This window comes from Hemicordylus capensis, chromosome 5 (assembly GCF_027244095.1).
Source record: "Hemicordylus capensis ecotype Gifberg chromosome 5, rHemCap1.1.pri, whole genome shotgun sequence".
NCBI lineage: Eukaryota > Metazoa > Chordata > Lepidosauria > Squamata > Cordylidae > Hemicordylus > Hemicordylus capensis.
In genome coordinates this window covers 97564838-97577726 of record NC_069661.1, presented here as the reverse complement: position 1 = coordinate 97577726, position 12889 = coordinate 97564838, and the positions used below count along the sequence as shown (strand labels likewise).

The 12889-nt window shown below is 43.7% G+C and overlaps 1 long non-coding RNA gene and 2 other non-coding genes across 5 annotated transcripts; all 3 read left to right on the top strand.

The window, feature by feature from the left end:
* Positions 1–337: 337 nt before the first annotated feature.
* On the top strand, positions 338–12689 carry LOC128328361 (uncharacterized). 3 transcript variants are annotated; one of them, XR_008309162.1, is made up of 4 exons: positions 338–448; positions 2337–2441; positions 5516–5785; positions 12474–12689. It is a non-coding gene; the product is annotated as an uncharacterized LOC128328361 (long non-coding RNA). The 3 variants fall into 3 exon arrangements; XR_008309161.1 differs by having other exon boundaries at positions 422–506; XR_008309163.1 differs by lacking the exon at positions 338–448 and adding an exon at positions 515–1196.
* LOC128328612 (small nucleolar RNA SNORA26) lies at positions 708–830 on the top strand. Its single transcript, XR_008309334.1, has one exon. It is a non-coding gene; the product is annotated as a small nucleolar RNA SNORA26 (small nucleolar RNA).
* On the top strand, positions 4076–4193 carry LOC128328611 (small nucleolar RNA SNORA26). The gene has a single exon (XR_008309333.1). It is a non-coding gene; the product is annotated as a small nucleolar RNA SNORA26 (small nucleolar RNA).
* Positions 12690–12889: the final 200 nt, after the last annotated feature.

Sequence of the window (12889 nt, the reverse complement as noted above, 5' to 3'; positions counted from 1 at the left end):
GCACATTCTCCTCCCCCCCCCCGCCCGCCACCAACAAGACTGAATGTGAAAGAGCATTAATGTCTTCTTTGGAGATCAAAACATGAATACCAGTCTGTGGGAAATATAACAACCTCACCCACCCGCCGTATTCCTCATGCGGCCCAAGGGCTGAATCTTTAATTCTAGCAACTCCATGTCTCCATCCCATTTTATCCTACTTTTGCGCAAGCTCTCCGAGGCGCTTATTCGCGCCTGCGCTTCTCCTCTTGCCTGGTTAGTTTAGCAGCCGGAGCAGCCCAGTGACTGCTGCATTCATTCCACCCATTCCCCCGCCCCCCTCTCTCATTAGGAAGGAACCCTTCTTACCCATTGCACGCACGCGCTGGACTCTAGTCTCGCGGGATCGACTTTCTCACTATATAAGCTCTCGGAAGGGACGTTTCGTTCTTTTGCTAATGTTTAGACGGTGAGTGCAGTAGTTTGTGCTGGCTGTGGGTTCTGCTGTGAGTGGACGATGCTATTCGGTAGGGGAGCAGGAAGCGATTCCGCGGGCTAGGGGGAAGAAAGGGTAGACGTGTGATCAAGGCTGGGGAGTGGAACATTCTTGAAGCTAGCGTGGCGAAGAGAAGTGTTGCTTAGATTCATGGCTTCGAAAACGATGTTTGCCGCGGAGTGTTTGAAATGTGTCCCATTTCCGCCGGCTTTCTTTCTGAGCCCCTTAAGCTTTGCCCGGCTAAAGCAGTCTGTGCTTTGGACTGGCCAACACAGGGGGGTAGAGCATTCCTCTCACTAAAACCCAGGGCAGGGTTTTTGCTCTCTGCTTTTGGATCCTGTCGTGAGACACACGTCCTGTTACTGCTTGCATGCTGGTGTCTAGGCCCAAGCCTCAGTACCTTACCATGGTGCTGGCTGGGTTGCTCCCTGTAGCTTGGGGAGAACATTTATGCAGAAAATTATGCCTTTCACTCTGTGTGTGTGTGTGTGTGTGTGTGTGTTGGACTGGACTAGTTGTCTCCTCTCCACCCATTTGAGTCTCAAAAATCAGTTATGTGGGTTTAAATCCACAACTTGATTCAGAAAAATGCATGGGGGTGTGTGTGAGAATGAAGGGAGAAGATAATCTCTACCACGTGTGTATGATGTTGCTTCTGTGCTTAATAGCTGCATAGCAGGAGAATGTGGCCACCAGGCCCAGAAGCAGTACCATTCATTAGGTAAGTTCCCTCTATCACCGAAGTGCAAACTATGGAAAACTTCCCTATTCGAATCTCTGTTTGCCATCTCTGACTGAAAGTCAGATGAGCCTTATAAGAAATAGAGCAGGCAGTGCTCCTTTACTAGTATATAATACTGTCACCATCAGGACAGATAGCAGGTTAAGTGGGAGCTAATATCCACCCTTTGTTAATTATCTTCCCTATTGGCAGTAGTTTCACTTGAGTATAAAGTATGAAGATTATGAAAGTCAGCTACAAAACTCAGCCTCCTCATATGTATGTAACTGCCTTGAGCCATTTTTGGAAGGGTGGTATAGTAATCGAATTAAATAAATAAATGTATTACATTTTGCTGTTTCTGTTGTACCTTATCTCTTTGTCAAAATATTTCAGAGCAGCGTGAATATAGTAGCTGGGCCTGTTTGGCTTAACCACTAGAACTGTATTGTGTGGCTTCCTTTCTCTGCACTTCCAACATGGGGCATGCTTGTATTAATTTACAACATGCTTTTATTTACTTTCACACCCTCCCTGCCAGTATCCAGGTGCACCCATCTCTTTTGGGTGTGTCCCACTAGGTTCAGTAGGGCTAAATTCCAGGTAAGTAAGCATAGGATTGCAGCTTTAATTTGTTGCCTGAGGACAAAAAATACTCCAGAATGACTCCTAGATTTCAGAAGCCATCTTGTGAACTGAGTTAAATGCTTGGTTATGCAGAAATGGAGGTGGACCCAATGAGACCGCTTTCTCTAAAACTGATCATTCTTTACACTGATAATCCTGGATCTTGAGGATAAAATGTGGTCTCTAGGACTATACAAACTGCCACAGACACATTGACTCAATGCTATAGAAATTTAACTAGAACTTCGGTGTAAATACATTTTGGTTGCAAACAAAGGGAATACTGAAATGAGGAATCTTTATCATATTGATATTCCTATGCTGCTTTCTCAGTCTTTGACTTTAAAACAATAGTATGCAGTTTGTTGATACAACCGTTTGTTCTCACTGATTTGTCTTTGATACATATGAAGTCAAATTGTAACAAATTGGTCCTTTAAGACTGAATTGCCTATAGTTAGAAATGTGCTGGCTGCAGCAATTATGTTAACATTGTTTACTTTTTCTCTCCAGGTGGTTCAGTTTTTAAGCTTATCAGCTTAAAAGCATAGCTGCCAACAAAATGTTTGGCAGCTGAATGAACCTGAAGTAGTTAGTGGCTCATGTTTTTACTAGAAGGTAAGAATAAGTGATGTTCCTCCATCTTTCAAAACATTGTTAAAATCTTCTGTTTCATTTTCCATGCTCATGATTAGAGCATGTACCAACATTAGTCATCTAAACTGCTAAGACCATCTTAGACCTCTCACTTTCAAATCTTATTCTATTTGGCCTATTCAGAACACCAGTGACAGAACATTATATCTTTGTTCAGACACTGTGATGACCAGTCTCTTAAACACAGGCTTTTTATCCCATTTTGCAACCAGCACAAACAACTTGTCCTTGTTTTTCAAGCTCTTCATGGTCTTGCTGTAGTTAATCCATTGCCCTTATTTTCCATTATATTCCTGACTAATTGCTACTCTGTGCAACCTTCAATGTCTCTCTTGTAAAGCATTCTACCAGTGTTCTCTTATTCTTGGGATTTCCTTTCTGAACATTTGTATGGTGTCATTACCTTCTCTCCAGATTGCTTCTCAAAATGCATCTTTAAAAAAAACAAACTGTCTTCCTAACATCTTTGTGCTTATTTGGTGTTGTGTAAAAATGTAATTTTAATGATGTTGCACAGAATATGCAATCTCAAGCAAGATTGCACATTTCTGTCCAACATCTTGTGTAACACAGAAGCCACGTTGTTTCTAACTACAAAATGTGTAATGTGGACAAACCAAATAAAAGATGAAATGGGAGCCTGAGTAGATGAGTGAGTAGCATGGAAACAGAAGGGGAGGAGGCAAGTGGGTAACCTATAGATGTTCCCAAACATCTGAGGCTTTGTTTGAGGAAGAATTTGACAGGTTTGAGGAAAGATTTGAAGAGAGCGGTGCTGTCTCATTGTTCCCATCTACAAAGAGTATACTTGAAAACAGGAGCAGAGCTATGGGGAGAGGATCATTTTCATTTAGACAAATTCTTGTTTGCTTTGGGCTAGTTCACACATGCATCTTGTTCTGGCTGCTAATAGGGATGTGCATGGAACCAGGTGAGGGTGGATCAAGGAGGTGGGAGGTGCCACTTTAAGGGTTGGGAAGGGTGCACTTACCCCTCCCCTCTTTCCCCCCACCAATGCCCATTTTTTGTAAAACCCTTAGGGGTGGCAGTGTACCTCCCTGCTGCCCTTCCCCCCTCTTCCGCCAGAAGTGACCAGAAGTACTGGGTGCGCATGTGCATGTCGTGGGTGTACATGTCAGACAGGCATGCACATGCTGTGCGCATGTGCACCTGGTACTTCCAGGTGAAGGGGCATCAGGGAGGTGCGCTGCTGCCCCAAAGGCTTTTACAGAAAATGAGTGTTAGTAGAGGGATGGGTAAGTGCACCCTCCGCCACCCTTAAAGTGGCGCACACACACCCAGCTTCAACCGTTGAACGCCCCCCCTCCCCGGTGTTCAGACCTGTTCGGAGGCCCATAAAAGGGCCTCTGAACAGGTTTGTGCACATCCCTGGCTGCTAAATGGGTATCTGTCACTTTTGAAAATCACTGTGCTTAAGAAGTTCTGTCATGTAAGTTCTGGGATTCCCATGTGCAAATCACTGGTAGATGGGGCAATTCTCAAATAAATACCAATGTGTGAACCAGCTCCTTGATCTAAGTACTAATAATAAATGTATATGGAACTGTACCTGGCAGCCTTTCCCCTTTTGAGCTTTGCCCTCTTAAGGCTGGTAGTGCTTTAAGTGGCCAACACAGAGGGGTATAGTAATTCTCTCTTAAACCCAGAGGTAAGGATGGAGCTTTCCTCTGGATCCTGTCGGGAGGAACAAACATATTAAGCAAAAGTAATTCTTAAATGTTTCCTGTTATAAGACTGCTCTAGCATTGCTGTAACTGATGTCAGTGACATTTTAAAATTCATTAAATGTAGCAGTTCATTGTAAATAATAATGTGAGTTTTGGCTGTTCAGCTTGCCAGTCAACAGATTTGTCATTTTTTGGAATTTATGTGATTGTAAAGTAAGATAAGAGTGCTATTTTTAAGCAGATGCCTCATGGATGCTTGTCAACACCTTTGAGAAATATTACTGACATGACAATACTTCTTGAAAAACCAAGCTTCTCAGTGAAGACTATAAATGGCTGCAAACAATAGATAATGGGTGATTCTGCAGCAACTGCAGGTGTAATGGGGAATGATTCAGTTATATGACTGACCTTTTTTTAACCATGAAAGGGCAGTTAAATATCTGATTTGAATTATTGCTGCTTGAAGCCATATTTGAGTCTTCCCCCCTGTCTTGTGGATGTGGAAGAAGTAAATGTTTCTAATAGATCCTAAAACTGTTGGAAAACAGTTTTGAAGGTACTTCTATAAGTGAGACCTTTTTCTAGGCTAGGGGACCTTTGGCTCTCCAGCCATTGACTAGAACTCCCATCTTCAATCACAGTATATTTGGGCTGAGGATGATGGGAGTTGTAGTTCAACAGCTGGAGTGCCAAGGTTGCCTACCCCTACTCTAGGCAATGCTAGAATAGGAGTGGTTATTCTAGTGGGCCTGGTGGGGGAGAAGACAAGAGACTACAGCAAGTGCATGAAAACCCAGATTTGTTCAGTGGTGACATGGCCTAACTCTCAAAATCCTTTTGCAGTTCCTCTCTAGTCTTTTTATTAAAAACAAGAACTTCTATATCATCTGCCCTTGCTCTGTACAGAAACTTAATGGAAGCTGAGTTGCAATGAGTTTCCATCCTAAAATGGATTATGGTGTGGGGTTATTTTAGTTAAATACAGTACATGCAAGACATTATGGCACATTTGGTTGCTGTTGAAAACAGAAGCACTGCATCATAGGAACATAGGAAGCTGCCATACTGAGTCAGACCATGGGTCTATCTAGCTCAGTATTATCTTCACAGACTGGCAGCGGCTTCTCCAAGGTTGCAGGCAGGAATCTCTCTCAGCCCTGTCTTGGAGAAGCCAGGGAGGGAATTTGAAACCTTGAAGCCTTCTGCTCTTCCTAGAGTAGTTCAATCCCCTGAGGGGAATATCTTACAGTGCTCACACATCAGGTCTCCCATCCATATGCAATCAGGGTGGACCCTGCTTAGCTAAGGGGACATATCATATCTATTTTTTCTCTCCTGTTTCAGCATTTGTAAACCACGGAGCCATTGCTGCATATGAAGAGACCCAACAATGTTGTATGAACAGAGCATTAGATGCCAACAAGTGAAGACTGAGTCACTGTTGCGTGGAAGTAAAATGGTGTTATAAACCATAAAGAAGGCAGCCGATGCAAGGCACAAACTGCAAAAAGCAATGTATAAAGAAGCAGTTAAGCGAATTAACACTATTTTGCAATCTGAGGGAGATAAAACCTTGATTCGGCAGAGATATTGCTATGCAGTTTACTGATAAAGGTAAAATAAAAAATATATATGGGATATACATTCCCCATCAATCACTAAGTGGTATTTAGTCACATGAAACTGCTTTCAAACTGAATCTCTACTGAGAAGATTCACACAACTAAAATTACTCCTTCATAAAAACTTTCGCCTATATGCCAAAGAACGCTGGAAGCAGCAAAATATGATCATGTCTTATTTATCAGACTATCTCTGGTAAGTGACCTAATTGCCGCAAAGGGTAGGTACCATCTGTTGTGATCAGAAGGGGGCAAGGGAGGTTTTCTGCCCTCACTTAAGGCCCCCCCCCCCAGTTTGTTAGAATCCCGGTTAGAGCTGCCACCAGTCTTTTATGAGACAAAAACCATTAAAATCCAGCCTTTTGTGCCTAAAACCATGGTGGACTCAAAACATAGCAACTGCCTCAGAACCTTTTAAAGTGTGTGTAAACCAGTGTAGACATCATGGGGAGGCTGAACAGCATAAAGATTAAAGCAATTTAGAAGTCCTAGTGTAAGTATAAAAAGCAGGACAGTTTACAGGCAAACAAGCTAGAAATGGTTAAAATGCACAAGCAAGGTACCTTTCTTCCTGTCTGGTGTTTATACAGGAGGCTCAGTAAGTCTTAGTTCTTGCATCGCAGTTCAGAAGACAAAAGCTTGCATCATGGTGCAGAATCCTAGGAGCCATGCATCCATGTTTGACTCCTGTCAAGAGTCCATCATAGACTCTAACAAAGCTAATCTAACACGGAAACTAACATTCTAGAATCAGCACTCCCAGAAGCCACAGACAAAAGCTGGTTTCTGCTTTTAAAGGGAAAATATGTGGTGTTCCCTGTCTGACAAGTGGAACTCTGTAAAGTATGTGTAAATCTGAAATCTCCCTCTTAGATTGGAGCAGATGCCTCTGGCAGGATGGGATTCAATTGCTCAAAACACTGAATTCAAGGACTCAGTGTTTCTCTCTGATAGTGGTATGTCCTTAGATGATAGGGAAACTAGGGATGTGCATAAAACCGGTTCTCCTGGTTCGGTTCGGATCCGAACCGGGTCCGAACCGGACCAGGGTGGTTCGGTTTTGGTTTTGCCGAACCACCCCCCCGGTTCGGTTCGGATCCGAACCGGTTCGGATCCGAACCGAACCGGTTCGGATCTCAAAAAATAGCTGGTTTGAAAGGGGACCTTGTGTTCTACCTGCAACCCAAATTTCAAGTCGATTGGACCTTCCTCTGATTTTTGGCGATTTTTTAAAGTTTTAGTGACTTTGGGGCAGTTCGGGGGCATAGCATGGGATCTGGGCAAAAGGAGTGGGGTGGGGTGGTAGTGCCTAATGGTTGCAGGCTACCACCCCAATTTCAGGGGGGTTGGGCAAAGGGCTGATTTTTGGTAAATTTCTGAAAATTTCATGTCTTTGGGGCAGATTGGGGCAGATTGGGGCAGAAAGTGGGGGCTGGGGCAGAATAGTGGGGTGTGGTGGTAGTGCCTAATGGGCGGAGGCTACCACCCCAATTTCAGGGGGTTTGGACAAAGGGGTGATTTTTTGAGAATTTTTGAAGTTTTAGTGACTTTGGGGCAGTTTGGGGGCAGAAAGTGGATCTGCCCCAAAATAGTGGGGTGGGGTGGTAGTGCCTAATGTGTGGAGGCTACCACACCAATTTCAGGGGGATTGGGCAGAGGGCTGATTTTTTGAGAATTTTTGAAGTTTGGGTGTCTTTGGGGCAGATTGGGGGCAGAAAGTGGATCTGCCCCAAAGGAGTGGGGTGGGCTGGTAGATAGTGCCTAATGGGTGGAGGCTACCACCCATCCCCAATTTAAGAGTGATTGGGCAGAGGGGTGAATTATGGTGAATAGAAAAGGTGTGAATTCTCATTCTATCATAGCAAATGAGATATTTTTCAATTAAACAACTCTCATGACCCCACTTTCACTTTTTCACACTTTCCTTTACTATGAATAATATGAGGAAGTAATCAATTTAGCACACTTCACCTTATGAAGACAAACCTCATACAAATAAATTCACCATAATTCACCCCTCTGCCCAATCACTCTTAAATTGGGGATGGGTGGTAGCCTCCACCCATTAGGCACTATCTACCAGCCCACCCCACTCCTTTGGGGCAGATCCACTTTCTGCCCCCAATCTGCCCCAAAGACACCCAAACTTCAAAAATTCTCAAAAAATCAGCCCTCTGCCCAATCCCCCTGAAATTGGGGTGGTAGCCTCCACCCATTAGGCACTACCACCCCACCCCACTATTTTGGGGCAGATCCACTTTCTGCCCCCAAACTGCCCCAAAGTCACTAAAACTTCAAAAATTCTCAAAAAATCACCCCTTTGTCCAAACCCCCTGAAATTGGGGTGGTAGCCTCCACCCATTAGGCACTACCATCACACCCCACTATTCTGCCCCAGGCCCCACTTTCTGCCCCAATATGCCCCAATATGCCCCAAAGATATGAAATTTTCAGAAATTTACCAAAAATCAGCCCTTTGCCCAATCCCCCTGAAATTGGGGTGGTAGCCTGCACCCATTAGGCACTACCACCCCACCCCACTCCTTTTGCCCAGATCCCATGCTTTGCCCCCGAACTGCCCCAAAGTCACTAAAACTTTAAAAATTCACCAAAAATCAGCCCTTTGCCCAATCCCCCTGAAATTGGGGTGGTAGACTCTACCCATTGGGCACTACCACCCCACCCCAAAATTTTGCCCCTGGGCCCCTTTTTACCCCCCCGAATCGATTCGGATTCAGATTCGGATTAAATCCAAATCCGAACCAAATCAAGGGTGATTCGGGTGACCCAGATTTGGGCACAAAACAGAACAGGGGTGATTCGGTTCGGGTCCGAGCCAAATCACCCGAAATCCTGAATTGCACACCCCTACTAAGCACACACACAGAGAAGAAGCAGGAGGCGGAGTGTGGATTCTATGATAGCATATTAGAGTGGATTGATGGTGTCTCATTGAAAATCTCATTTGCTATCATAGAATCCACACTCAATACCTCAGAAACAAGAGAACCCTGTACCCATGGGGGTGCCCCTACCAGAGATCCCTGTACCCCATGGGTTAGAAACCCATGGGGGTGGTTGGCACCCTATGTGCACTACACCACCACTTGCTCTGGGCCACCCCAGCACCCCCATGTGCACTTATAGGGCTGCTGAAAGCTCCATTATAACTTATTATGAGGAAAAACCTTAAAGACGCGTAAACTTCAAAAATCACTTAAAAATCACCTCTTTGCCCAATTCCTTTCAAATAATTCTGATAGCTTCCTTGCCCACCCTAGGAACTACCACCCACCACACTGCACTCTATGACACCCCTTTCCCCCCGATGTGAAGCTATACATTTGCTGCAATCCTAATTATTCTCTATGAGGAATTCAAAAACACTTAACAATTCACCAATAATCAGAGGAGTGTCCAATTGCCTTGAGATTTTTTGGGTGGTAGGCACCCATGCCTGTCTACCACCCACCCTGCTTTTGTGCTCCTAGGTCCTCCACAACAGGGGATATGGACTGGTTCGGGTCCCATTATACTCAATGAGAAAAATAATTAAAAATATTTCAAATATTCATAAAAAATCATAGGGGTGTCTGATTGCTTCAGGGTTTGCATGGTTGTTGGCATCCATGAGTGCTCCACAATAAGAAATAATGGCCTGGTTCGGGTCCCATTATATCCTATGAGAGAAAAATAAAAATATTTTTCAAAAATTCATAAAAAATCGTACGAGTGTCCGATTGCTTTGGGGTTTGGGTGACAGGTACCCCTGGGTGCCAGCTACCATCTGACCAATTTTCAGCTTTCCGAACCGATCCGAACCGGTCCGAACCGGTTCGAAACGAACCACCCCCAGTTCGGTTCGGATTCGAACCGAACCAGGGGTGGTTCGGTTCGATCCGAACCTCCGAACCGGAACCGGTTCGGACCCGAACCGGTTCGGATCCGAACCGGTTCGCACATCCCTAAGGGAAACTTCTTTGGATGATTTGGGTATTCAACAGTTTAGGGTTTTCCTGGCACACAGAAACAGATGGAGGCCACCTGATGCACAACAGTCTTGTATGCCATCAAACAAACAATCTCAAAATGGAGTTTAGAATCCAGGGAAGTCTTGATATAAGGAACCTTTGAGCTGAACAAAGACCTATTTCATCGCACCATGCTAATTGCTACAAGAGGTTTATAAAAATATATATGTATCAAATGAAGAAGCAATGTGCAAAATAGTAACTGTGCTTAGTGAAGAGTTAAAGCCCCTGTTGAACAGGACACTGACTGACATCCAGAGCAGCCATCTGGGGATGCAGCTGAGCTGTGTTCTAGCACAGAGGCTGCTCAGAACTCAGCCAGAGTGTTGCTGAGCAGCAGAGTGCATATATAGAAGGAGGGGCTGCGGTTTTCACTGCTTCCTTCTGCTCCCCTTGAGTGCTCTTTGCCTTCCAAAAATATGTCCCTGAAGTTCAGAAAATTGTTTGATTGATTGATTGATTGATTGATTGATTGATTCCTATACCATCCTTCCAAAAATGGCTCAGGGTGGTTTACACAGAGAAATAACAAATAAATAAGATGGATCCCTGTCCCCAAAGGGCTCACAATCTAAAAAGAAACATAAGATACACACCAGCAACAGTCACTGAAGGTACAGTGCTGGGGGTGGATAGGGCCAGTTACTCTCCCCTTGCTTAATAAAGAGAATCACCACGTTAAAAGGTGACTCTTTGCCAAGTTAGCAGGGGTTCCCATTCTTATGAGCTCTTCTGGAACATGGGCAGTTCTCAGAAGTATTTGTGCTCTTTCACAGTAGTGCAAATGCAAGAGGATTTGGGGGTGGGGTTGCATGAGGGTTCCTGCTACATCCCTACAGACCCTACCAGCACACAATTTATTAGTCAGACTGTCAGGTGACTTTATTATGTGGTAATCTTTAGGGTCTATTACTGGATTAGCTGGTACATCATTTCTGGATATATAGACCTTCCACATGTTAAATCATGTTTAAATTTATAATGACGAACAAGTAACTGGTAGCTAGCAAAAATGTGTGTCTTGATTTATCCTCTTGGAGAAATGGCTGGAACTGGCTCTAGTTAGTGTCTCTGTCATGGATCATTTAGTTTACTTCTCTGAAGATTAGCTCCTCGATGTTAAGGAAGCAGATCATGGCTTTAAAAATCCCCATCTAGCTGCTCTGTGTTTCTACGGAAACTGCTTTTTTTAGAATTAGGTTGTTAAGCAACAAACATTCCAATCATCTCATCCTGGTCATATTATCAGAGAGGGTCTGGTAAATATTATAAATGCTTATCTGATGGAAGGCAGGATGCCTCCTTTTCTTAAGGAGGCTAATATTAGACCACTCTTGAAGAAACCTGCATTTGATCCCTTGGAATTAGCTAATTAAAGACCCATTTCCAATCTTCCATGATTGGGAAAGGCAAAAGGGTGGTGGCCTCTCAGCTCTAGGCAATTTTGGGTGATACAGATTGTCTATACCCATTTCAAACTGGCTTTTGAGCGGGGTGGGGGTGAGGTGCGGCTGCTTTGGTCGGCCAGATGGGTGATCTCCAACTGGCTATTGACAGATGGAGTGTGTCTCTGCTGATACTTTTGGATCTCTTGGCAGCTTTCGATACCATTGACCATGGTATCCTTCTGGGTTGTGTGAGGGAGGTGGAATTAGGTGGCACTGTTTTTTACTGTGCTTCTGTTCCTACTTCTTTGGTAGATTCCAGAGTATGGTATCACTTGGAGACTGCTTTTCTGCAAAGCAAGAATTAAAGTGTAGAGTTCTACAAGGCTCCATACTGTGTCCAATGCTCTTTAACATCTATATGAAAAAGTTGAGCGAGATCAAAAGGAGGCTCGGTGCAGGGTGTTATCAATATGCTGATGGCACTGCGATCTACTTCTCCATGTTTACCTCATCAGGAAATGGCATAATGTCCCTAAAAAGCCTGCCTGGAGGTGGTAATGGGCTGGATGAGGGATAATCCAAATAAGATAGAGGTTGATTGTGGGGTTGGGACCCAAGAGATGGTTTAGATCTGTCTGTTCTAGATGGGGTTACACTCCCCCCGAAAGATCAGGTACGTAGCTTGGGAGTGCTCCTGGATCCAAAACTCAGGTTGAGGCAGTGGCTGGGAGCAGTTTTTATAAGCTTCTACTTCTCCATGTTTACCTCATCAGGAAATGGCATAATGTCCCTAAAAAGCCTGCCTGGAGGTGGTAATGGGCTGGATGAGGGATAATCCAAATAAGATAGAGGTTGATTGTGGGGTTGGGACCCAAGAGATGGTTTAGATCTGTCTGTTCTAGATGGGGTTACACTCCCCCTGAAAGATCAGGTACGTAGCTTGGGAGTGCTCCTGGATCCAAAACTCAGGTTGAGGCAGTGGCTGGGAGCAGTTTTTATAAGCTTTGGCTGACATGTCAGCTACACCCCCATCTCCGTTCACTTTTAGGAAGACCCTCAGGACACACTTGTTCTCTCAGGCTTTTAACTGAAATTAATTGTTCAATTGTTTTTATCCTATGAAACTTTTTAAATGTTTTATTCAGTGAAATTGTTTTGTTTTTACTGTTTTATATTTTAAATTGTGTACACTGCCTAGAGATACATATATAAGGTGGTATATAAATAAGATAAAATAACTATATATTTTTACATTGTGTAGGAAATTGCTAGCGACTAATGAAATTGTAGAGGAAATATTCAACCCATCAGCATAAAAACCTAGCAGATAGTGCTGGAACATGAAAAAGGGAGAATGAAGTTCAGTTCTCTTGAGTAGGCTTCCATCAGTCTTGTAATTTCTGTTACCAATATAAATGACCTATCTCACAGGGTTGTTGTGAGGATGAATAAAATGGCTGTGAATTAATGAATAAAATGTCTGACTTCATTGAGATTCTTTTAATAAGGAACCTGGTGTCAAGGTTGACTCCTTACCTTTGATTGGTTTTCTGTGGAAATATTGTATTAGAGGATCTAATAACAGTGCATCAATAAAACTGATGAAAGGATTCAACTTCACTGTTTCAGTCCTTCTCTTCAGGAAGCAGAAGGGCATGTCCATAGAAAAATGACTGG